The sequence below is a fragment of the Pleurodeles waltl genome, chromosome 5, assembly GCF_031143425.1.
Source record: "Pleurodeles waltl isolate 20211129_DDA chromosome 5, aPleWal1.hap1.20221129, whole genome shotgun sequence".
Lineage (NCBI taxonomy): Eukaryota > Metazoa > Chordata > Amphibia > Caudata > Salamandridae > Pleurodeles > Pleurodeles waltl.
Genome location: NC_090444.1, coordinates 1,789,771,966 through 1,789,795,155, shown reverse-complemented (window position 1 = coordinate 1,789,795,155; position 23,190 = coordinate 1,789,771,966). Strand labels below are relative to the sequence as shown.

Here is a 23,190-nt window from a genome sequence, read left to right as displayed (position 1 = left end):
ACTGCGGAAACACAACACAAATACAGATTACATCATTTTTAAGTTTCAATACTTTCTATTGATTATTATAACAAAATAGTACCAAAGTATGATGGACATAGCTGCTTAATAAACCTACTTTTGTCTCTTCACCCTGTGAACTCCCATCTTTCATAGTTAAAACATTTCTTGTCCTTTGATGGTGTAAACCCCAGGTTTACCTCAACATAGTGTAAACAGCAATGTCAGAGGAGATTAAGTCCAGGAGCATTTTGGACGCACAAAGTTAACTAAACTTCCAAATGATGCATCATGGGGCTTCCATTGTGAAATTATGAAATGACACATGGGTATCAGTTGTGAAACAGAGCAGTTACGTACAACTTGTAGCATCATTATCTGTACGTTTGGGTGTTCATTACAAGTTATGTGCCAAAACGGATGCATTAATAGCAGCCGAAAATTACTAGTGCCATGGGGTACGACAATTATTGGATGTGCAAGTTTTCCACACAACCTGTTAATAGAAATGTCCTCCAAACTTGTACCTTGTAGGATTGATATTTGCAGTCTGTTTTTGCGGCACATGTGGCACACCAAAATGACTTACTACCTCCTCCATGGTAAACATCAGCCTTTGTTATTCCCTCTGCTTCCTGCTCTTCCTTCCAGAACGAAATTGTGAAGATAGTGCAGTACCTGCTCATATCGTGTTACTGCTCTCACCATCAAATTAAAGAATGTACGTACGGCCAGATTTATCATTAGATTGTGTTCCCTCCATGTCATGCATGGTGTTGCAAGGGCAACACAATTCTTAAGTCAGATTTACCAAGCCACGCAAGGCCACCTTACTTGGAAAATCTGGAGTAACACCAGGCAGTGCAAGTCACTGCTTCGCTTTACTCTGCCCAGGGAAATCATTACATGGGTGGACCATGGGTGTTCTTATGCATCCACCCATGTATTATGTTGCATTTGCAGAACTACCAAGACTGGTAAACCTGGCAATGTGCCAAAACTGTAAGCCTTCCCACGAGGAGAAATATCTTAATTTTTCCTTGTTTTCTGTTTCAAAGTGTGCTGCATTCTGCAGCGCACTTAGAAAGAGGAAAAATCCTCTAGGATTGCTTTTCTGTAGGAAGGTACTCCTTCCTGCACAAAAGGAATCCTAGCTGCAGAGCAGCCTCCCTTGCACCACGGCAGAAGGGTGCATGCGTTGGTGCCAGGCAGCCACAAGTGTGCCAGCTCAAGATATGGCGCTTTCCTGTCCTCTCCATTTGATGCAGCGCAGCAAGTTGTCTTGCTGCATTGCACTATATCAAATTTTGATAAATCTAGGCCTAAATTTCTTGATTATGGTGCCAAAGACAGAACAATCCATTGGCACTGATTATATGACGGAACACCGAATTAAAAACAACTACTAACCTTAACAACGAGGTCGGAACACCGACCTCGTCCTTACTACTAATGATTTTACCACGAATGCCTTAACAACGATATTTCGTTGTAAAGGCATTCCTGATAAAATCATTAGCAATAGGCACCATTCACCCTACATCCCTCACCCCACCCCCCCAACCCCACCCCAAAACCTAAACCCACCACTTACCTTCGCCAACTCCCTTCTTTGTACCTTAACCACGCATGTTCGTTGTTCAGAACATACGTAGTTAAGGCACAAAAATACGAAGTCGTGGTTAAAAAAAGCGTTGTTACGCTTTCGTTAACCACGACTTTCGTAATAAAAAAGTCGTAAAAAAGGATGTTTACCATTGGCACTGCTTTGTAAGCAAAACATATTTCCTTTAAATTGTATGCCTGAAAGCTGAATGTCAAATGGCTGTACAGGTAATAGGTAGGCTGTCCACTTTATGTCAGCCTTTCCCACGTTAGCACATTTATGTACTATAGAATATGTCTCTGAGCTGGTCAATTAAACCACTGGTTAAAAAGGTGGTGAAACAATGTGAATTCATCCTTAGTTTTCTTTGGGACAATGCTCAGAGAAGAAATTATAAGACCAAGGTGTGATAGATTGAAAAACAGTCCACCACCCTCAATATTTTGTCCTGGGATATGTTATTTTGTCTTTAATTTATTGAATATGTTTTTCCCAGAGGTGAGGACTTAGGGGAATTATATAGTGTTCTAAAACTATCTGACAAAACCTACTGTTGCAGCTGACATGTTTTTCATTGTTGGTGCTTCATCCATGGCTCAATTGTGTCTACTCTTCTGGGAGAACTGGCTCTTTGACAACACTACTCCACCATTGCCTACATGCCTGTATCTCACATCAAAACCTTGTCGGTCAAAATATTGGATGCATGGGTTTTTACTGTCGCATTCCGGGCCGTTAGCACCAGCTCATCGCCTATGTGTTTTTACAAGAGCCCCCTTCCTTAGGGGGGCGTGAGGCTGGCTAAATGTGATTAGGGGGCCTTCACCCTTAGCCAGCCACACTCCTCCCTCATGCCCCCTTCCTAAGGAAGGGTGCTCTGGTAAAAACACATAGGCAATGAGCACCCACTATCTGTGTGCATGGATGCTAGTGGCATAGTTAACTTAATCACCTGTAGCCAAATTAATTGTCAATTTTCCACCATAATTTCCTCATATCTAAATCTTGGTTTGCTCAGAATTCTTTATCATAACGTAGCCAAGCGAGGCCCTCAAAACTAATTGGTGGTATCATGATGATGTCTAGAATCTTGTATAATGTGACACAGCTTTCCAGAAGGTTTTTTACAAAATATAGTGACATATAAAGTGTATGCTGCTGACAATGTTGTTGGGTACCCTTGTTACTTGGTCAGCTCCATCACCTTTGCCTCTGAGCCTTCTTTGCATAACGTTTCTCTGCATAACAGCTTAAATGTGTATTTATCCATTAAGCTAAGTCTTTTCCTTTGTGTTCAGTAATATGTGTCCTCTCAGCAATTTAGCAATATGCATAGAGGGTAGTTTCTGTTCTGCAAAGCCACTGCTTTCTCCTCACCTGAAACTCCTAATAAACTCCTCCAGTATATTTTTCTTGCACTATGTCCTCTAATAAACTAATTCAATTCCTGCTTCACTCTAACATCACACTCAGAACATACCGGTTTACTGCTCGGCTGGTGTCCCATAAATCTCATGAAGCGCTCTGAAAATGTTCAAATTCAAGTCTCTGCCTTGTGTCATTCATCCCCTTTTAGATTCTCCCCACTCTTCTGCCTGCTTCACCACAGATGCCCCTTACAATTCTGGATCACTATGCTGTTGTATCTCATATATTTTGTTGCTCCATTGCCCGCATGCAAGGTCTTGCCCGTCATACATCCCTCCTTACCCGTAATGGGCTGTAGTTCCCTTCTCTCCTTGCCTCCCCACTCAAAGTCCATCTCAAGAACTGCTGTTTCATCCCATAATCTCCTCGGAACTATTAAACTTTGACGATGCCACTTCGCCAGTAGACCCAATCTCGCCACCACAACAGTTTTCCATTTTGAGATGCCCTCTTCTGTTTCTAGAATATTGCCATCCTTCACCACTATCCAGCCCAAATGGTGCCCTGTGGTCCTTCTCCTAGGAATGGGCCCTTGCCCCTACCCCATGTCCATGACCTGTCTGATGATTACCTATCTGCATCTTCCCCTGCAACTTGGGCCTATGTTCTTATTCACTCTTCATCTCTTGTCCCAAATCTTTCTATATTACATCCATTGTTACAGATTCTAATCTTCCTGAGGCTGAGGGAGTCCAATCCACCTCCACCCTCTCTTCCACATGCCAGACTGCCACACCTGTCTTATTCCTGTGCGCTGCGGCATATGCACTGGCCAAGCGATCTCTACTGACTTGTATTATACATTTTTACCTGATCTATTCCTTTATGCAGTGCTCCCAAACTCTCTTTCGTTTGTTCACCTTGTCCACCCTCAGACAGAGGATGGGGCATTGGACCTGCTTTCTGCCCTGAAGTCCTTAGACCATACTATCAGTTATCCCTTGACACTTTATTAGTGCCACCCTCCATCTTTCATTCAGTTCTGTTCAGCCCCAGAGGGCATCATTGTGTTGCCTTCTCTCTCTACAGAAGTTGCCTCCTCTCTCTACAGAAGTTGCAGATATGTTTGTGTGCCTAGGACAAGCCCCGATGGCCCTAAACTGCTTGTTTCCATCAACTGAGTTTTTTTGGGGGGAGATGCCTCATTTGCAGCCCATTACCCAGCACTGTGGTGGCTTGATCTGCATCTCCAGACTTGGGCTCAATATTTCTACCCTCTACCTTCTTGAGTGGCTGCATGTGCTTCTTCCCAACTGTGCGTGGTGAGCTACAGCCAAAACTGTTGCATACCCTCCCCAAATGTTGTGCTCCTGTGCCACCACGCAGTCATAAGTGCCACGAGGCACTTGACATAATCGCATTGCAGTTTTCTCACCATTCACAGCATTTTCATTCCACCTCTTTTTTTTGACAGAGCTCACAGTGGAGCCATCCTTACCACTTCACATAGTTGATTGAAGTATCTCTCTGAGCATGCACCTTTGGAGAGCCCTTCGTGCCCCAATGTCACACCCATCCATGCTACTCCAGCCCTCACTCTACCCACCGACGCAAAGAGAATAGATCCCCCCTCTGCGTGAAGCATGCAGTCAACTGCAGGTCTTAATCAATGATTTATCCAGAGATTACACATCCAAAAATGTTATTAGAATTGACATAATATGATTGATAATCGTTTCTCAATTCAAGGACTTCTGATGCAAAATTATATCAGCCTGGAAAATAACAGCAATTTTTTCTTCAGTAACAACTGGATTAGTAAATGATCCTATTTGTCTTTTGGTGACGGGACCATGGGGAATTTTCTGCCCGACCCCTGCATTATCTTAGAAGCACAAGAAAGAGGTCTGAGGAACATCTTCCTCAGAAGCATAATCATACCCACAGGGCCACTAAGAGTGAACTTGACTCACTACTTAAACATAGCTGTTGCTAACCCAAGAATATTTGCCTCTTAAAAGAAGACGTGAGACTATGGGGAGTGAGAACAGCTGATCTAAGCCTGTCAACATACGACCATCATTGTGAGACAAGTAGGCTTCATTGCAGCATTCACTTCATTCACAAATCACAAAGTAGATTTGATTGGTATTATTCCATGTCCTGAGGAGTAAATTGTAGAATATTTGCTGCTAATTCTTTTTAACAAACGTCGGTTTATGAGGGCGGTATTGCAGCACAACTGTGTTCTGTTCTCATGTTGTGTAGTTTTACTATGATATGTTCATATTTTGCTCGTGTGCTGTTCTGTTATGTTGTTGCTTTTGTATTTAATTAATGCCTTCCGCATGTTGACATAGAGAGAACTAAGGATATTTGACTGCTTCGCCGCGCTATAAAAAGTGATTGCATAATATTTGGTAATCTTATTTTTAAAATACTGTAATAATAGACCATTTTATCAACCTACAACAGAAAAAATGCCAAGTGGGCAATTCAAAACTGGTGAAGTTCAAATCAGACACATATCAATGCAGTAGATGCATTAATCCGCCAGACTACCTTAACGGATTATTTGTGGTCACCTCTCACTATACTTAGACCCATATTTATACTTTTTAGCGCTGCATTTGCGTCATTTTTTTACGCAAAAGCGGCGCAAACTTACAAAATAACAGGGCCAAATTTATACTTTTTTAGTGCTGCATTTGCGTCATTTTTTTATGCAAAAGTGGCGCAAACTTACAAAATACAATTGTATTGTGTAAGTTTGCGCCGCGTTTGTGTTAAAAAGCGGCAGAAATAAAGTATAAATATTGGCCCTAGTTGCAGTAACAGTGAAAGCAACTCACCCGTACTGGACATCAGAATAATTCGATATCAGAGACTGGATGAAATAATAGTGCGCTTTAAGAAGATTTAGGTGTAAAAGCACGTCTGTTACTGCCACAGTGAGGAAGATGCCATTTTGAGAATTAAGGCCACATTTCAGTGTACCTTAAGCCAGAAGCAATCTGCATATATATTTCATCGTGAAAGCCGACTAAATTAAATCGAACTGCAAAGAGTAATTTGTATATGTTGAGGTCTCCTCTTCAATTCAGAACCGCGGTCCCTCATAGCAGTCATTTTCGGATACAGAGAGTTATCTCAGGTTTGATGTCTTTTCATGTCAGCCTTTGTCTGCGCTTTACTTCCGCCTTTGATCTTCGCCCATCCGTGCGTTTCGCCCGCCAGAGAAATCAAAGCCGAATTGATAGCAAAGTGCATCAAAACCGTAGAAATACTGCAAAGCTAACTCGAAACATAAATCACTCCTTGGAAATGGAGAGAATGTACAGTATTAGGAGAAATATTGATTTAGCATCAGTCACAGGATTTTGCTAGTAGGAACCATCAATAATCCGCAGTGTCACTGACTCAGGAAAAATATAACCCAATGTACGATTTATCCAGCCTGAATGACATCACCCTGCTGTTGTGATGTTCTGTTCTCCTCGCCTTGAACAAGATGGGAGAACACAGGTAGGTTTGTTTGTGCGACTGAACACGGACCTGAGTCAGGGGTGCCCAGAGGCACCTACGGTTGCTAGATGTCATTTGGTACTCCCGGTACCACCCTTGATAACTTTGGCCACAGGGATTGTGTAGGAAGCAGCACGAACAAAAATTAAGCGTGGCTCTGGACATCCGGTTACTTTTCTGAGACAGCCTGTGATGTCATCCACGATCAGATGATTCAGGATGCCACATCTGCCCCTGACATTTTTTTTAATCGAAGGCATGGGTCAGCAGAGAATGGGGGTGACATTGTACCTCACCAGGAGAATCATAGTCTAGGAGGTTTAATAGAGAAGTGCGACATGCTTTAAAGTTCTATTGTCTCCAGTGATTCAGCTTCCAGATCATTGGTAGAAAGAGAGAAAGGACTGCATAACCGTTCTGGTTGCCACAAGAACTTTCTATTTGGGCGATGGCCCTTAGAGGTCCTTATTTATGAGGTCTAACAAAAGGTAGGCTATCAGGACACAAACAATAAGGGAAATCAGACGAGTGAACATTATGCGCTCCGGCACTGGGCTGCAACTGCTATTAAAAGGAGAGCAGCTGTTGTCTTTTTCCCATTAATGAAATTGGGTGGATCCCTCACCTCAGTTGCTCCTGACTAATGAACATGTAAGGCTTTAATTCCTCTGTCCAGGGCAAGGGACTCTAAACAAGGGATGCCCAGTGTAGGTCCAGCAGGACAGAATCCATGTCAGATTTTCAGGATATTCTCAGAAACTAAATTTGCAAATGATAAATCTAAATGGAAATAAAGTGTGGTTTCTTTTTGACAGTTAGCCACAAAATCTGCCATGTATCTACCCTACTTGGGCAGTGCTGCATTATGGAGCCAAGATGCTTCATTCCTCTCGAAGATGATGCAATCATAGCAACCAAAACATACACCTGAATTTGTCCAGCTACAACAGTCTCTGGGATCCCTGCTGCTTAAAACTACAACACGATATAGATAGTGTTCATGCAGAATTTTAATGAGTTTTACTAATGAATATTCATGTATTCTGAGTGTCAGATTAGCATAGAAATTGTATTAATTTAGAGAAAAATAATGCACGCATTTGAAGGCACGCCCACCAGAGTGGCCGCCATTGTTCACAAAGGGTACTTATTAATTGCTTATTAATATGAAATGTTGAGCTTTTGTTAGATTAATGTAGTAATGTCTCATATTAAAGGTTATGCATTATGTATTAGCTTTATTAATCGTAGGCCTTAACTTAGCAAGGTTTTGGCCTAGTTGCACGGCCTCATGTCAAGCTGCATTGCTTAGGTGTTAATAAAATGGCTGTCTAGAGAATTAAATTGTGATTTTCCACTGTACTGTCCATGTGCTTGTAGCTGAAGTTCTTTCTCTTGAGAAATTGCTTGCTAGAAGATGATGTATTTGCTAGTGTAACATTGTTTAATGTAACGTGTGTACGACTGACCTTCCCAGGAGAAGACAATAGACCCACTGACTGGAGTATAAGCTGCAATAATATCGATACCTGACGAGCCGAATGACGGGAGCGGAAGAAGAGGAACCAATTGTCGACATGTGAACCATGTACTAGTAGAATTGTATATTTGAAGTTTTAGTTCTATTGAACAAAGTGTGAACATGCGATTCCCTGACCAATTAGTATGTGGGAAGTAATTTTAGGAAATCTAACTTAGCCGGACTGCACCGAGGGGAGAAAGGCCATAAGCTATACTTTTTCATACTGCTTAAAGAGACTTTGCTTTTTCTGAACTTTGATGCTGAATCCTGATGTATTGCTGACCGAACTGATGTCCTGTTGACGAAGACTGTCACAGCTTGCTGAACCTATTGAGGATAGGTATACCATGACTATACTGACTGCCATGTCTATTTGCATTTGTTTCTGGGTACCAAACACTAATTCGATAGAGCCATAGTTAGATATTTTCCCAATTTTTTTTGTGACTAAATTATTTTGCATGAAGCCCAAACATGCTACTCTAATCCGATGTTAGTTAGGGTTCTCACTGATGAAGTTCGCTACATGTGATAACAGTTGATGTCTTTCCTTTGCTGAATCTAAATGTACGTTATATCGTTGGCGCAGTTATTCTTGCTATTAATTTGTACTGTAACATTAGAATGTGTAGCAGCACAAGCCTTTATTAGATTGCAATTTTTTCGCCGCTTTGGACAGCCAGTATTGTTTCTGTATGTTTACCATTTGACATTGAGATTGAGCTATGTGACATTAGCATTCTTAATATAGGGAAATAAACATTCTAACTTTTACATAAACGTGTGGTTAACATGGCCGAAAGGTCATGGTGAGTGGACCTTACTGACTCTTATTGTTTATTGATAATATTGATTATTGATGTTACTGATTGATTATTATTGATTTGTGTTTGTACGGGATATATGGTGGAAAACCTTGAAGCGAGTAAAAAGCTTTGTCTGCCTATTCGCGTCTCCCTTGTGAATTTACTTAAAAGCTTCTGACACGCTAACAATGGCACTAAAATGACCTTTCTATTCACTTTTGGCTCTGAACCGACTGACTGAAATTCAGGAAAAGGCTAAGAATATCCTCCTACTGGCAGTCTACAATGCAGCCAACTGTTTCCAGTTCCAGCTTACTGCTCGTCAACAAGTGATCTTCTGACCATGCAAGGACAACTGCCCCTGATCCTCTGTAACCCTTCCTCCACCAACCAACACAAACTGCTCTCAAGTGGTCTCTGTTAGCAAGATCTAAAAAAAATAACGGTAAACAAAATAACAGTTCCTCACAGATTCGAAGCACGTTAACTCACTTTAAGCACGCATTAGCAAAACCGTCTTTGCTAATGCTTTTTTCTGACAAATTGCCGCTGTCATCTTGGAATGGGTTTGATAAAATGTTACCAATGCCTTCAAAGATGGCTGGCACAGATGTGAGTGCATCTACGGCAGCCATATTTAAATATATTTTAAATGATTCTACAGACCTGTTCGAAGATGGTCACATGGATAAGTGTGTATCCATGGAGGCAATATTTGAATACATTTGTGATTATTGAACAATAGCATTGAAAGATGGCTGTAGTGGATGTGTGCTCTTCATTGGTGGCTATCTTTGAATGGATTTGTTAAAATTATAGAAATATATTTCTTGATGATAGCTACTTGTTCATGCACATGAACACTCACAGGAGGCCATCTTGAAATGAGTTAAAAACATTCTAGGATCGACATCTGCCAATTGGTGGGTGCAGAGAACTAAAAAAAAACAGTGAAATGGGAGGGCGGAGAGAGACGTGAAATGGGAAGGGGTGGGTAGCAACATAGGAGCAGAAGTAAAGGGGTATAAAAACTGAGTAGTATGGGCAGTGGGGAAGCAACTGTTAATACACTATATAACACTTAAAATTCGATTTACATCCAGTTTTGGTCGATGTTGTAGTCTTCTATATTTTTGTCCTTGATATTTTGGACTTTATGTACAAAGTCAGTATTTTTGTCAGTGATAATTGTTTGGTAATATTTTTGTCGCTGATATTTTTGTCAGTGATGTTTCATCGGACAACCCTCCATATAGAGCGCGAGCAAAGGCTTTACTGCTCAGACTTCAAAACCCAATATCATTTTCGTTTATTTTGCACCATAACTTTCTCTACAGAGGATTCCTGGTTTGCTTTAAAAAACTTGGGCCCATATTTATACTTTTTTAGTGCCGCATTTGCGCCGCTTTTTGACGAAAAAACGTCGCAAACTTACAAAATACAATTGTATTTTGCAAGTTTGGGCCGTTTCTGTGTCAAAAAATGACGCTAATGCGGCGCTAAAAAAGTATAAATATGGGCCTTGGTTCTATGTGGACTTTTGTATGTTTTTTGTATGTTTATTGAGTCACTGAAGGTGGTAAAGTGCTGCACAAGCAGACTAAAAAGACGTCGATAAAAACAATGTGATGTAATACACAATCTGCCTGAATGAGCGAAGCTGAAAATGCTTACATTGGTGAAAAAAAAGCTTATAGAATTGAGTGCAAGTAGCAGGAGATCCAAGCTATAAATCCAAGCTATTAGGTGAGGATCATATAGTGAATCGGTGGAAGAGTCTGTCAAAGAAAACCATTGAAAATATAGAGAGGCTAGGGGGATTTGTAGCAACAGTAATGGGAGGACCTGCAATTGCAGCTTAACCATTATTGTCATCAAAAGCAGTTGAATGAAATGCAGCTGTTTCAGGTCCCTCCAATCGAGGGAGCATGGAGGAGAGACTGAAACCTGTTAATGGAGAATTCCAGACCCTAGGAGCACATCCAGAAAAGAACAGGGCTTCTTCAAAGCAGGAGTTTCTAGTCAAAGGCACTTAGAGCTGCAGAGTGAACATGGTTCCCCCCAAAGATGGTCAGTTCTTCAACTATGTACTGAAGCTCGTTGTAGCCAATGCATTTCTTTAACAAATATAGATTCCTCAAAAGCATCTGAGTGGATAGTCACCTACTAAAAATGAATACACTTTCACCCAAGTCCCCCTAAAAGCGCTAGACCAAACAGGTTTTACTCCTATTACATGTACAAATACAAGCTAGATGGCTAGATGAAAAATACAAAAGCAAGGTGTAAAGGTTTAAGCGGGTGAACACAACTCAGCTCAGTGTAGGCAGAGGCAAGGCAAGTCTGGTATTTATAGGTGGGTGATTGCTTTTTGAAACACGCCTTTGGTGTGGCTATGTGACCAAGAGAAACTGGACCCCCTTTAGAACCATGTCCACGTAGTCATTTTCCAGGTCACCAGTACATTTCTCTCTTCTGAAAAGAGTTACTTTCCTTGCAGGCCTTTTCTGGAGCTCACCTGACATCAATGCCCAGGCCTGAATGCCAAGATTTCTAACCTGCAGGTTCATGAAACCAGGCAATGCTGGTCCTTGTTCTGCGAAGAGGACTTCAGTGTTGCACAGCTTAGACTTCTTTTACTGGCCTCTCAGACTTCCAAGCCTGCAGATAGTTGGAGAAAGATCCCTTATACTCAGATGTACGAGTTAGTGCATGTATTGATTTGTTCCCTGGATGGGTTTATGATGGCATTATAATGATGTTGATTAGCTGTTAGAAAGTTAGAGAAGGGATTCTCTTACCTGATCGAATTTACCAATGTATCGCCTTGTTCCTTCCTTCCATTTTAAATATTTCCACTTCTTCCTTAATATTTCACAGCCAATGTTTTATTTACCAGGATTCCTCTCACCTTTCTACTTACTTTTCCCTTCCATTTAAATGTTTTTCCTTTTTAGTTCTATGAACACTGAGATGCTCATTCAGAGCCTGCCAGGTGTGAAGCCCACCTGCTCGCCAGCTCAGGAGAGGCTATGACTGTTCCTGTTGCAGAGGACCACCCACCCTACTTAGAGGTCCCCACCTGGCTTGCTGGGACTTTGAAAGGTTTCACTGCAACCACCGGTGCAGTAACAGCTGTGAACTTTGCTGAGCTTTTTGTCATATATGCTGTGCGGGCTCAGCAAACTTCAGCAAAGTTTTTGTTTTCCAGAAACAAGCCACGCGCTGAAGCACAAAAACAACGACCCTGATCATAAGGAGTTATGTAAATGCCCTTGGCTGCTGTTGATTGATTCCCCTGCCTGAGAGGACAATACAGCAATAATCACACCGGCCAAAATAGGCCAGTCAAAGGATTTCCATGTTAGAGCCAGCCAGTGGTTGGAAACTCTTAGGGGCGTACTTCCAAGGAAGTGGCACATCAGCACCGATGAGCTACTTTTTTTGCGTCGCCCTGTAACCCCCCTAACTTCACCATGGTAGTGCTGTATTTACTATGCAGTGCACCATGGCACTCGATAGTTCAATAGCGTCATAATTTATTACGCTATTGTGGCACTTTGCTGTATTAACACCATAAATTATAGCGCTAGTCCAGCAAAGCACAGAGAGGCCCACAGGTTATTATGAGAGCGTCACTTTAACGTCTGCAGTGAGCAGACATTAAAAATGGCGAAAATAATGATTAAGTGAAATCTTGTAAATTTCACTGCTCCATTTTTTGGGCCTCCATGTGTGGGAACGCACCCCTTGCATACATTATACCTGGCACAGGTGTAATGTGGAGCAAGGGGTTACAAAGTTGCACAATGCATGCATTGCATCCTTTGTAAATAAGGCCCACAGTGGGGGCCTTCTTAATGTCTCCTTTGCGTAAAGAAAAATTACGGTAGAGTAGTGCAAGGAGGCGCAAGGGGCTTGTAAATATGCGCCTTTGTTTCCCCACCTCTAAATGGAATGGAGAACCATGTGCTTGATTGGAATGGAGCATCTGTATCTTAATCCCATTCTCTAAAGCCACTCAGAAGGCCCTAGTCTTATAAAAATATTTTCCTCTTTCCCCTATTGGTCCTATCATCTATGCTATTCTTTAGGGTTCGGCAGTGTTTCAAGCAACTTCATAATTGATTTTTCAAACTTCAACAGCTTTGCAGCCTTGGCACCTGGTGATGCTTAAAAAAAGAATGCAGAAAATTAAGTCTGTATAGCAGCTGGAACGTTCCTGCTGCTTGGCAGCCATTTTCCTCTTTTGGAGCTGCACCAGGGTTGTTCAGTGCTCATTTTTCCACTGCCAGAAGTACCAGGGGAAATCGCTGGAAACATGGAAGAAATGACATGTCTATAAAGCGTCAGGATCCTTGAGAGACAATATGGAAACTCAGAGCCTGATTGCCACCTTGGCGGATGGGATACTCCATCACAAACGTCACGGATATCCCACCTGCCGTTTTGCATGTTCTATAGGATATAATGAAACTTATAATACGGCGGACAGGATATCCGTTATGTTTGTGATGGAGTATCCCATCCGCCAAGGTCGTAATCAGGCCCTCAGTCATGCCCAGCCGAGTGTCCCATTCCTGTTGAGATTGACGTCTGACTGTAATAAAAGGACTGGGTTATGGGAAACTATAATGTGTGAAATGGGGGAACGATGCCATCCTTTGCAAAGTTCCCAGCCGTCAACTGATTGCTTAGGTGTCATTTTCACTTCACCCACCTCTACTATTCCCTTTGCACAGGGTGTTTAAAAGTACCCCAAAAGTACCCCGTATCCCTGGTGCTGGCACTGTCAATCCAGTTTTCTTCTGGGTCATTCACTAGTAAACTTTTGTCATCTGTTTGTCTGCTAAAAACACAGGCATTCTTTATCTTTGTCTTCCAGCGAGGTTTCCCATGATGAATTGTGCTTTTCTGATATACACTCTTTCTATTGCTGGCAATTCATCTTGGGCTTTCTTTAATTCAATTGTGTCTGGTCTTACACCTTTACTCTGCCACTGGGGCTCAGACCCTCCCTCCATGCAGGCATCCCTATGGCATTTGCCCCCTACCTTCCATGTTTACTCTTTCCACTATGCTGGAAACAATCCTCACCATTTATATGTTTTGAAAAGCAAGTGTCCTTAATAATTGTAAAGGCAAATGATGTACAAATGCCCACATGAAATACTAACAATAAGATTTTTATCTCATTTTCACATTTTGGTTACTTTGCTGTATTGATAAATATTGCATCAATGACAGCAGCCTTGAGACCCCGGTAGTTGTCCCACTGGCCTTGGCCTCTAATCCTCTGCTAGAAGAGCATCTGCCAAAAATGGAGAACCACATCAGGCAGGTGGGGACCTCTATACTTTGAAAGGAGCTTCAGGCGCAGCAGCTCCATTGAAAAATACTGCTGAGATGATGCCATATTTGTTGTGCATGCTCAGCATAATTTGTTTGTTCTCAAGAGACAAAGTTCAGGTTTCTTGAAGATAATGAAATCAACAATGTTGAGGTGCAAAGAGTTTTCTCTCTACCTGTGGTGGACATGATGGATCTATGTATGGGGAACCACCATCACCTGCAGTCCTGGGCTGAGAAATCTACTGATGGTGGCTGGGATCTCCGTAGGGTGAGGTGACAATTATTATGATTCGACAGCCAATAAGCAGAGAACATTCAAATCAGACGTTTCCAATGGTAGTGCAAATGGAGGGTCCGCAGTTAAAACCCCTGATGTTTCCTCACTTTTAAAAAGGGAGATGTGTTAGTGAGAGTGGTTCAGATGCCAATTTATGATGACTGCATCAATGATGACACATGGCATTCTTGGTTTACTGTGTATTTGGCAAATAATCAAGGAAAATTGAAAAATCCTATAAAATTGTCAATAACAAAAGTGGCTACAAAAAGTAGGCTTATGAAATCACAACAACAAACTGACATGAACCACATTGTTAATGGTTAGAAAGGGGGTCTTGGTTGGCGGTGAGGTTAGCCCCTGTCCAAGCAAGGACCCTCACTCTAGTCAGGGTAAAAGAGAATCACCCTCAGCTAACCCCCACTCACCCCCTTGGTAGCTTGGCACGACCAGCAGGCTTAACTTCAGAGTGCTAGGTGTAAAGTATCTGTACCAACACACACAGTAACTTAATGAAAACACTACAAAATGACACAACACAGGTTTAGAAAACCAGGAAATATTTATCTGAACAAAACAAGATAAAAACATCAAAAATCCACAATACACAAGTCAAGTTATCAATTAAAAACCAAAAAGAGTCTTCATGTAATGTTAAACACAACGCTAACTCTGTTAGCGTGGAAATGTACCTGGGTGCGTCAAAAATAACCCTGCATGGGCAAGTGTGCATCAAAAAGGGCTTGCGATGCATCGATATCACTCACGAGCGAGACCTTGCATAGTTTCTCCTTCAGTTGGGTCAGCGTGCGTCGTTTCTTTTCTCTGCAGGAGAGCAATGCCTCGATCCGGTCAGCATTCTCGGGTCCGGGCAAGCCTTGCGTCATTTTTACACGCCCAGTGATGTTTGCGTCGGAAATCCAACTGCACGATGAGCCGAAAACCAAGCAGCGCAGGTTGCGATCTCACCAGCCTTGTGCGTTGATATTTCAGTCGCGCCACAGATGAGCATCGATTTTCAGCCGCGAAGCCGGCAGTGCATCGATTTTTCAGCAGCAGATCAGAGTCGTGTCGATCTTTTCCCCGCATGGAGGTTGGTGCGTGGGTTCCTCACTTTTGGGCTGCCAACTTCTCCTTTCAGGGTCCCAGGAACTGGATGGGCACCACTTGGCAGAGTAGGAGTCTCAGCAGAAGCTCCAAGTGTTGGCAAAGAGAAGTCTTTGCTGTCCCTGAGACTTCAAACAACAGGAGGCAAGCTCTATAACAAGCCCTTGGAGAGTTCTTATCAAGAAGGAAGGCAACACAAAGTCCAGTCTTTGTCCTCTAGCACAGGCAGAAGCAGCAACTGCATGATAGCTCTACAAAACACAGTCACAGGCAGGGCAGCTCTTCTTCCTCAGCTCTTCTCCAGGCAGAGGTTCCTCTTGGTTTCCAGAAGTGTTCTAAAGTCTGTGGTTTTGGGTGCCCTTCTTATACCCATTTTGCCCTTTGAAGTAGGCTTACTTCAAAGAAAAGTCTCTCTTGTTTGTGAAATCCTGCCTTGCCCAGGCTAAGCCCCAGACGCACATCAGTGGGTTGGAGACTGCATTGTGTGAGGGCAGGCACAGCCCTTTTAGGTGTGAGTGACCACTACACCCTCCCTCCTAGCACAGATGTCTCATCAGGACATGCAGACTACGCCCCAGCTCCGTTTGTGTCACTGTCTAGTGAGAGGTGCAACCAGCCCAACTGTCAAACTGACCTAGACAGGGAATCCACAAACAGGCAGAGTCACAGAAATGGTTTAAGCAAGAAAATGCTTCCTGGGGGGCATACCTACCCCCACCAGGTCAGAGTTTACCCTCTGAACCTGGTCATCCATCCCAGTGTCACCACCCTGAGGTTGAACCATTGCTTGGCACCCCAGGACTTCCGGGGGGCACACTTACCCCCCTCAAGGAACACACCGTCCCCAAGGGCCACACAAGAGTCTGGCTGGTGCAGGTCTCCAGACCTCTGCCCATCTGACAGAGTCTGGATTCCCCCCAACCCAGAAATGGTCTCACCAAGGTCATTCCTAGGCAGCTCTGCTCTCAGAGCTGACCCCTGACCCTCCAGGTTCTCCATTGGGGTCCGCAACCCCCTCTCAACTCTTTGTCTGTACTTCTGCACCCTCTCACTAGGAGTGGTACTGCCACACACCAGAACTGGTGGGACACTGGCTACAGCCGCCCCTCCAGGTTCTCCTGATACTGTGGGTCTCCCTCAACAGATGGCCCTACGGTACAGGCTAGGCTCCCCTCCTGTTGTTCCCTCATGGAACCCTCCAGGACCTGGGACCGGCTCTCGGACACCTTGGGCCTCAGCCCGTTCCCATTCCCTCTCCTCGGAGACTGGACATGGGGTCCCTCATCCATCCCACTACACTGGGACCTACCTGGGACACTACAATCCTTCCCTACCTCACCTGGTTGGGAAATACCTAGACCACTCCCCTCAGGAGAACCCCCAAATGCCTCTTCAGACACCCTGCCCTTGGGGCTACCTAGGGCCTACCATAGGGGTGTCTTACATGTAAGAAAAGGGAAGGCTTAGGCCTGGCAATTGGGTACACTTGCCAAGTCGAATATACAGTTAAAACTGCACACACAGACACTGCAGTGGCAGGTCTGAGACATGATTACAGAGCTACTAATGTGGGTGGCACAACCAGTGCTGCAGGCCCACTGGTAGCATTTGATTTACAGGCCATGGGCACCTCTAGTGCACTTTACTAGGGACTTACTAGTAAATCAAATATTCCAATCATGGATAAACCAATCAACAAGACAATTTACACAGAGAGCATATGCACTTTAGCACTGGTTAGTAGTGGTAAAGTGCTCAGAGTTCAAAAGCCAACAGAAACAGGTCAGAAAAAATAGGAGGCAGGAGGCAAAAAGATTGGGGATGGCCCTGCATAAGCAAAAAAGTCCAACACAAACAAAGCAGGAACTCTTTCAGCATAGCAACTCTCGGTCCACAGGTATGTACTAGTGAGGCAGGTTTATAGCAGTGCCACCCTGCAGTACAGATGAAGCTATGCAAAGGCAGGATGCCTAGCAGAATCTCCCAGAAGGCTGTTTTATTCACAACAGACACTACTTAGCAGATCGAAGATCTTGTGATCGAAAGCATAGCTACACCTCTTTCCTCAGGTCAAAAGGATCCATCTGTCACCTTCACTCTGTGCTGTGGTAGAAACAGAGGGCCTGATTCTAAAACAAATGGCCATCTAGTTCTATTTGTTTACTTCTGGGTTTGAAGTGAAATTCTGTCTTCTTTTCTGTTTTTTTCAAATTCACAGATGATTCCAGAAGTACTCCTGGAAAGCTGTGATAGTCACAATTTCCTAGTGTGGGTTCTGCAATTCTTTTTCAAATTCTAAGAAACACTCCAATGGATGACATTGTCATATGTTTAAATGTACATTTATGAAGGTATAAATACCTCACAATAGTGTAATTGCCCTTTATAATGTTTTAATATTTTGTTCTACTAAGAATCCCCTTTCGCTACACCCGGTCAGAATGTAGATGTTTCCATTCCCATTAGTCCCATCCAGTCCCTGCCATTGGTTGAAGTACATTTCCGGCATTGCCCGCAATAGATATGGGCTGTGAAATCAATTGTTATTGGTTCCAAAATCAATGTTTATGACTGGAATGCCCACATCTAGTCCTGGTTAAATGGTAATTGACATTTTGCTATACCTGCATATGGCTTTACGCTTGGGGCATTGGTCAGTTGTGCACTGAAATGCAGGTCATAATCTTCAAGAAGAGCAAGGGAGGATGCAGTGAACGCTCAGCAAGGTAGGATACATCAAATTCAGGGTCACACTGACAAATCAAGAGTTGTTGTCAAAAGCTTTAAAACGGTAGTGAATGATGTCTTTTCGTTGATGGGATCAATTTGTCATCTTCTCCCAACTTACTATAGATTAAGTCAGTTCTCTAGAGTTCAACATCCTCCAATGATGCAAGCTTACAAGCCAAGGCTGGGCTTCATGAGGTCAAATACCACCTCTGAAATACATTGCTGGAGCTTGGTCAAATGCAGCAAGAACCATGAAATCTTGTTCGCCAATGTCATACCTTTCTGAGGCAAATTTAGCACCATGTCCCAGTCCTCTGAAGGCCTAAAATTAGGAAGTCCCTACTTTTCAGAATGCTAAATATCTTCCTCTTTGTCACTCTCAAAAGTTCCTAAACATCAAAGGAATGCTTCTAGGATACCAGTAGCAAGAGCCAGACCAAACACTCTCTTCATTCAGGACTCACCCAAAGTCCAGTCTCAAATGGTCTATTTCTTCTTTAAATATGCTGTTCTTGTCCTTTATTTCCCTGTGGACTAGTAGGTAGCATGTTGTAGCATGTTGTGATCTTAGAGTGTTCGGGCCCGATGGCTTTAGAATGAAATGTGATGCGTGAAAGGCATTCCAAACATGCCTAACCCTGGAGAATCACTTTCCACTGGCTGGATTGATGGCGATGCATGATTCAAGTCTTCACTCCTTCCTCAGTGAAGATGGGTATATTCTGACAGAATTCTTCTTGCATTCTGCAGGTCCAGTTGTGTTCTGATCTTTAGGGGAAGTATCCCTGATATATAGTGGTAAACGAGCAGTGGTTTGTGGAGTGTCATGACCTATATCCCCTAGTTCCAATGATGGGCTCTTCTTAACTTTTTAGCAATTCTTATGATGTGTGACTAAACTTTTCCAGGAGGCACTATAAGATCAATATGGCTGGAAAAAGACCAGCTTCAGAAGCAGGCTAGATGTCACACAAACTTCCTGTGATCCTCACTGCCATTTAGTACTAATTTTCCTCTCCTCAAATTCTCCAGCAATGCAGCTTCCGTAAATGCCTTTTGTCCTCGAAGCGGATCCACATAGGGGTTGTTCACATCTACTCTTGGCTAGCTCCTGGATTGAGGAAATCCAATAACTGGCAGTGCTGGAGGAAGAACCTGGAAGAATCAGTGTATGGGGATGCCAGTGCTAGGACAAACATATACAAGTCTTACGAAACTCATCTTCATTGCATTTGTACTAAACAAATTAGTTTACAAGTGTATTTGATTTTAATAACTATTAAAATAAATATGATAATGTTTTTTCCAACCAAGTTATGGAAATAAGAATTTTTGTGACATGAAGCAGGTCTTTGCAAAATGGGAAGGCTCTTTCAATCTGTGCAGTGAGTAGTACATTGGAATTCTATTTGAATTCTATTACTGTAGCAGCATATCAGCTACACATTTGGCATGTCTGTCTTGTGTACATTATGTGCCTTGAAATTTTTGGGCCTCTATGCACATGTTCTACATGGCGTAATTAATGTGAGAAGTATGCTTTTTAACATCAGAAAAAGTTTAGTGTTGCATTGATTTGCTGCAGAAGACATTTGCTTTAGTGGAAGTCCCCGTGCCTTGTTTTAAAGTCTCTTGTGTGTTTTTTTAAAGAACCATGCTGCAGTCCAAATATGATATTTGACTTTAATGTACTGTTTTGTATATTTTTACTGTGGAGACTCTGAGAAGGCAAATAATCCAATCTTGATTACCCAATTACTTATCATTATTTAAGAGTCAGAGCACTAGCAATACGAGGTGTTGGGCAAACTCTCAATTTCCACATGTTCAGCTAGGCCACTAAATTAGTCCAAAAATGAAATCAATCTAGGGAGACCATGGGAAAATACATATTTTTCTATGTGGCCGAACTACCTTTGTAAAGCAAAGTGACAATATCCACGCTCTGTACATGTTGGTAAGTATGTGGCCCTACCAGGCCACGTAATACACAAATTTGACCACAGAGGAGTATATGGGTTGGTTGGAACATGCTGCTTGTGTGAAGGAACTAATAATGGCTTGCTTTGCCAAGTCAGTACTTGCATTTTGTCATAGCTACAATCACATATGTGCAGAATGCACCTGATTTTCCACTCAACCTCACATTAACCTACTTTTTAGGTCGAGCGGGTAAGCGATCTACCTGTTGTAATCTATCTGTGAGCTTTTAACCACGCCCATCACTATCACTCGTTAATGGGCTTGCCTTTCAAAAATCCTTTGTTATCATTGGTAAATGGTTTACATTTGTCCGTCCTTGGGGCAGTTTGTTACCGCCTTGGCCAACGCCCCTGTTACATGGAAAATTGCACATTTGCCGATACGGTTGACTACGAGCTAACTTATTTTTCCTTTTGTGTTCCTCCTTCGCGCTCATGGCGGCCGTGGCACCTTGAATCGGCTCGCTTATGTTATCCTTTTTACTTTTCATTTTCAATTTATGTGGCAAGAAAATTCCAGTTAGGAATTTACAATGCTAATAGCTCTAACTTGAGCAAACGCTAGCCCCATTGCATTTCAAATGCTTGTTGTATCTACTTTGGCAAATTGTGCCTCAATGCCCAAAGTATACCTGCAGCTGGTGCCAGCGTAGGAAAGAAAATGTGCTAGTAAATAACATAAGCTTTTAAACCCCTATTTGTACTGATGTAACACTGTGTGTCCTTATTTAGAATGATCTAATAGGCTTATACATGTCAAGGCTTTAATCACCTTCTCTCTGCTAAGCCCTGCTTTAGATGGGTGAGTTGCTAACCTCTGGCATCTGCAAGGATGAAGATTAAATAAATGAGCAGAAACACTACATTGGGAAGCACTTTTCTTCACCGCCTGCCTTGATGGATTGGTCTAAATTAAAAGTAAGGTAATGGCTTGTAATGAGGATTGTGGTGGAAATCACTTGTTGTTGGAGTACTTCCAAAGTGAAAGCCCAGCTCACCTACCACAGGATGAACATGTGTTGCTGACATTGTAAGATGTGGATTAGGGGTCAATAGCAGGAACTGCCAAAACCTATTCACAAAAAATCACACAAGCTATTCCCAAATGAGTGCAAGACTCACAGCACCATTACTAGTCTCTGCTCATGTTGATATTAATATTAGCAAAACAAAACCGGAGAAATGAGCTGTGTGACTGAATAACACCACGCTGCCTATTGTGGTTCAAACACAGTCACAAAATACTAGTTTCTGTTTATATAATTGAATTTATTTTTACCTAAACCATAAAAGAACAAAATGTGCAAATTTCCCTGACTATGAGGAGGATCGTATGTTTTACTTTAAGTGAAACTGTTGATTCTTGCTTCAGTTATTTAATTCAATATTGACATATTGATTGATTATTTTCTTTCGCTGTCATCAGCCAGTAGATGCATGAGGGTAAGGGCAGCATCCCAGCACCTCCAAACTCAGACATAGCACAAAGGGAGAACAATGGAGTCCTGTAGTCACCCTAGCTTGTCCATCACCAGCAGGCAGAGAGCACATCTCCTCCTCAGTTTTTTGACTAGGTAACGTTATTAGGAAAGGGTATTAAATGGCAATAAATTGTTTAAACACGAGAAATGACATGGAAATGTATCACTAAATGTTTACACAAATTTGGAGGATACTTACATTCAGGTGTGAAGTACAGATTAGACTGACAGATAGGGGGTCATTACGACTTTGGCGGACAGAAAAGGACGCCCACTAAACATCCACAGTCAGGTTGCAGCCAGTGCAACCGCCTTCCTGCAGGCACCATTGCAAGTTCCCCACTGGGTCAGAGGGTGGAAACGAGGTTTCCGCCGGCTGGCTCAGCAGGGTACAGCCCACAACATTGATGCCGGCTCATAATTGAGCCGGCGGCAATGTTGTGGTGTGAAGGGTGCAATGCAGACAGTGAAATGCACGACAGGGCTGTCCATGGGGGCCCTTGCACTGCCCAGGCCAAGGGCCAAGGGCATAGGCAGTGCAGGGGCCCCTATGAAGCCCCCTGCACCCCGTCTCCACCAGCTTTTACATGGCGGTGCAACCGCCATGTAAAAGCTGGCGGAGAGGAGGTCGTAATGTAAAAGCTGGCGGAAAGGGGGTGGTAATCCTCCAGGGCGGCACTGCATGCATGCCCTGGCGGATTAGGACCGCCAGCACCACCAGTTCCTCCAGTGGAGGGAAACTGGTGGTGCTGGCGGTCCGGCCGTGGCCCAAGCACCACCGTCATAATATGGCGGTCTGACTGCCATCAAAGCAGTCGGGCCACCGCTTTGGCAGCGGTCAGATCGCCACCACCGCCAAGGTCATAATAAGAATCATAGTCAAAACGGTCTTAGTAACAATTTCTAGGAATGCAAAATTGTGGACACAGTCGCTCCTACTGCAGAGTAACACACACTAGAGGTGGCTATCACTGAAAAATTAGCAATAAACATGTAGGGCCTGATTTAGATTTTGGTGGAAATGTTACTTTGTCACAGACGTGACAGATTTCCAGTCTGCCTTACTACAAGTGCGTTATATCATATGGTATTTTTATTATGGTAGACAAGATCTGTCACATTTGTAATGTAGTAACAGGTCTCTCAAACTCTAAATTAGGGCTTAAGTCAGTGATGAGGAACATCTTCAGTGTTGTAGTATTTCTGCAGATATCAGTATATGACTGCAAATCATCTGCAACTCCAACGCAAGACAATTAATTGATTTCCCCAAAGCCATCCATTACTAAAGATTAGAATGTAAAAGGAAATGGGAATAGGGATTGGTGCCATCACTCAGTGTCCATTGGCACAAATTGTGGAATTTCTATTGCCTGGGCTCAAGAATAGGGGATGTATGAAAGAGAGTAAGAACGTATGAATGGGTCCTGCTTG

The 23,190-nt window shown here is 42.9% G+C and overlaps 1 protein-coding gene across 4 annotated transcripts in view; it reads right to left on the bottom strand.

Annotated features, from left to right (window-relative positions):
- Positions 1-23,190, bottom strand: part of LRFN2 (leucine rich repeat and fibronectin type III domain containing 2) — a 1,534,746-nt gene that overhangs the window by 952,924 nt on the left and 558,632 nt on the right. The gene's annotated exons all lie outside the window — the stretch shown is intronic.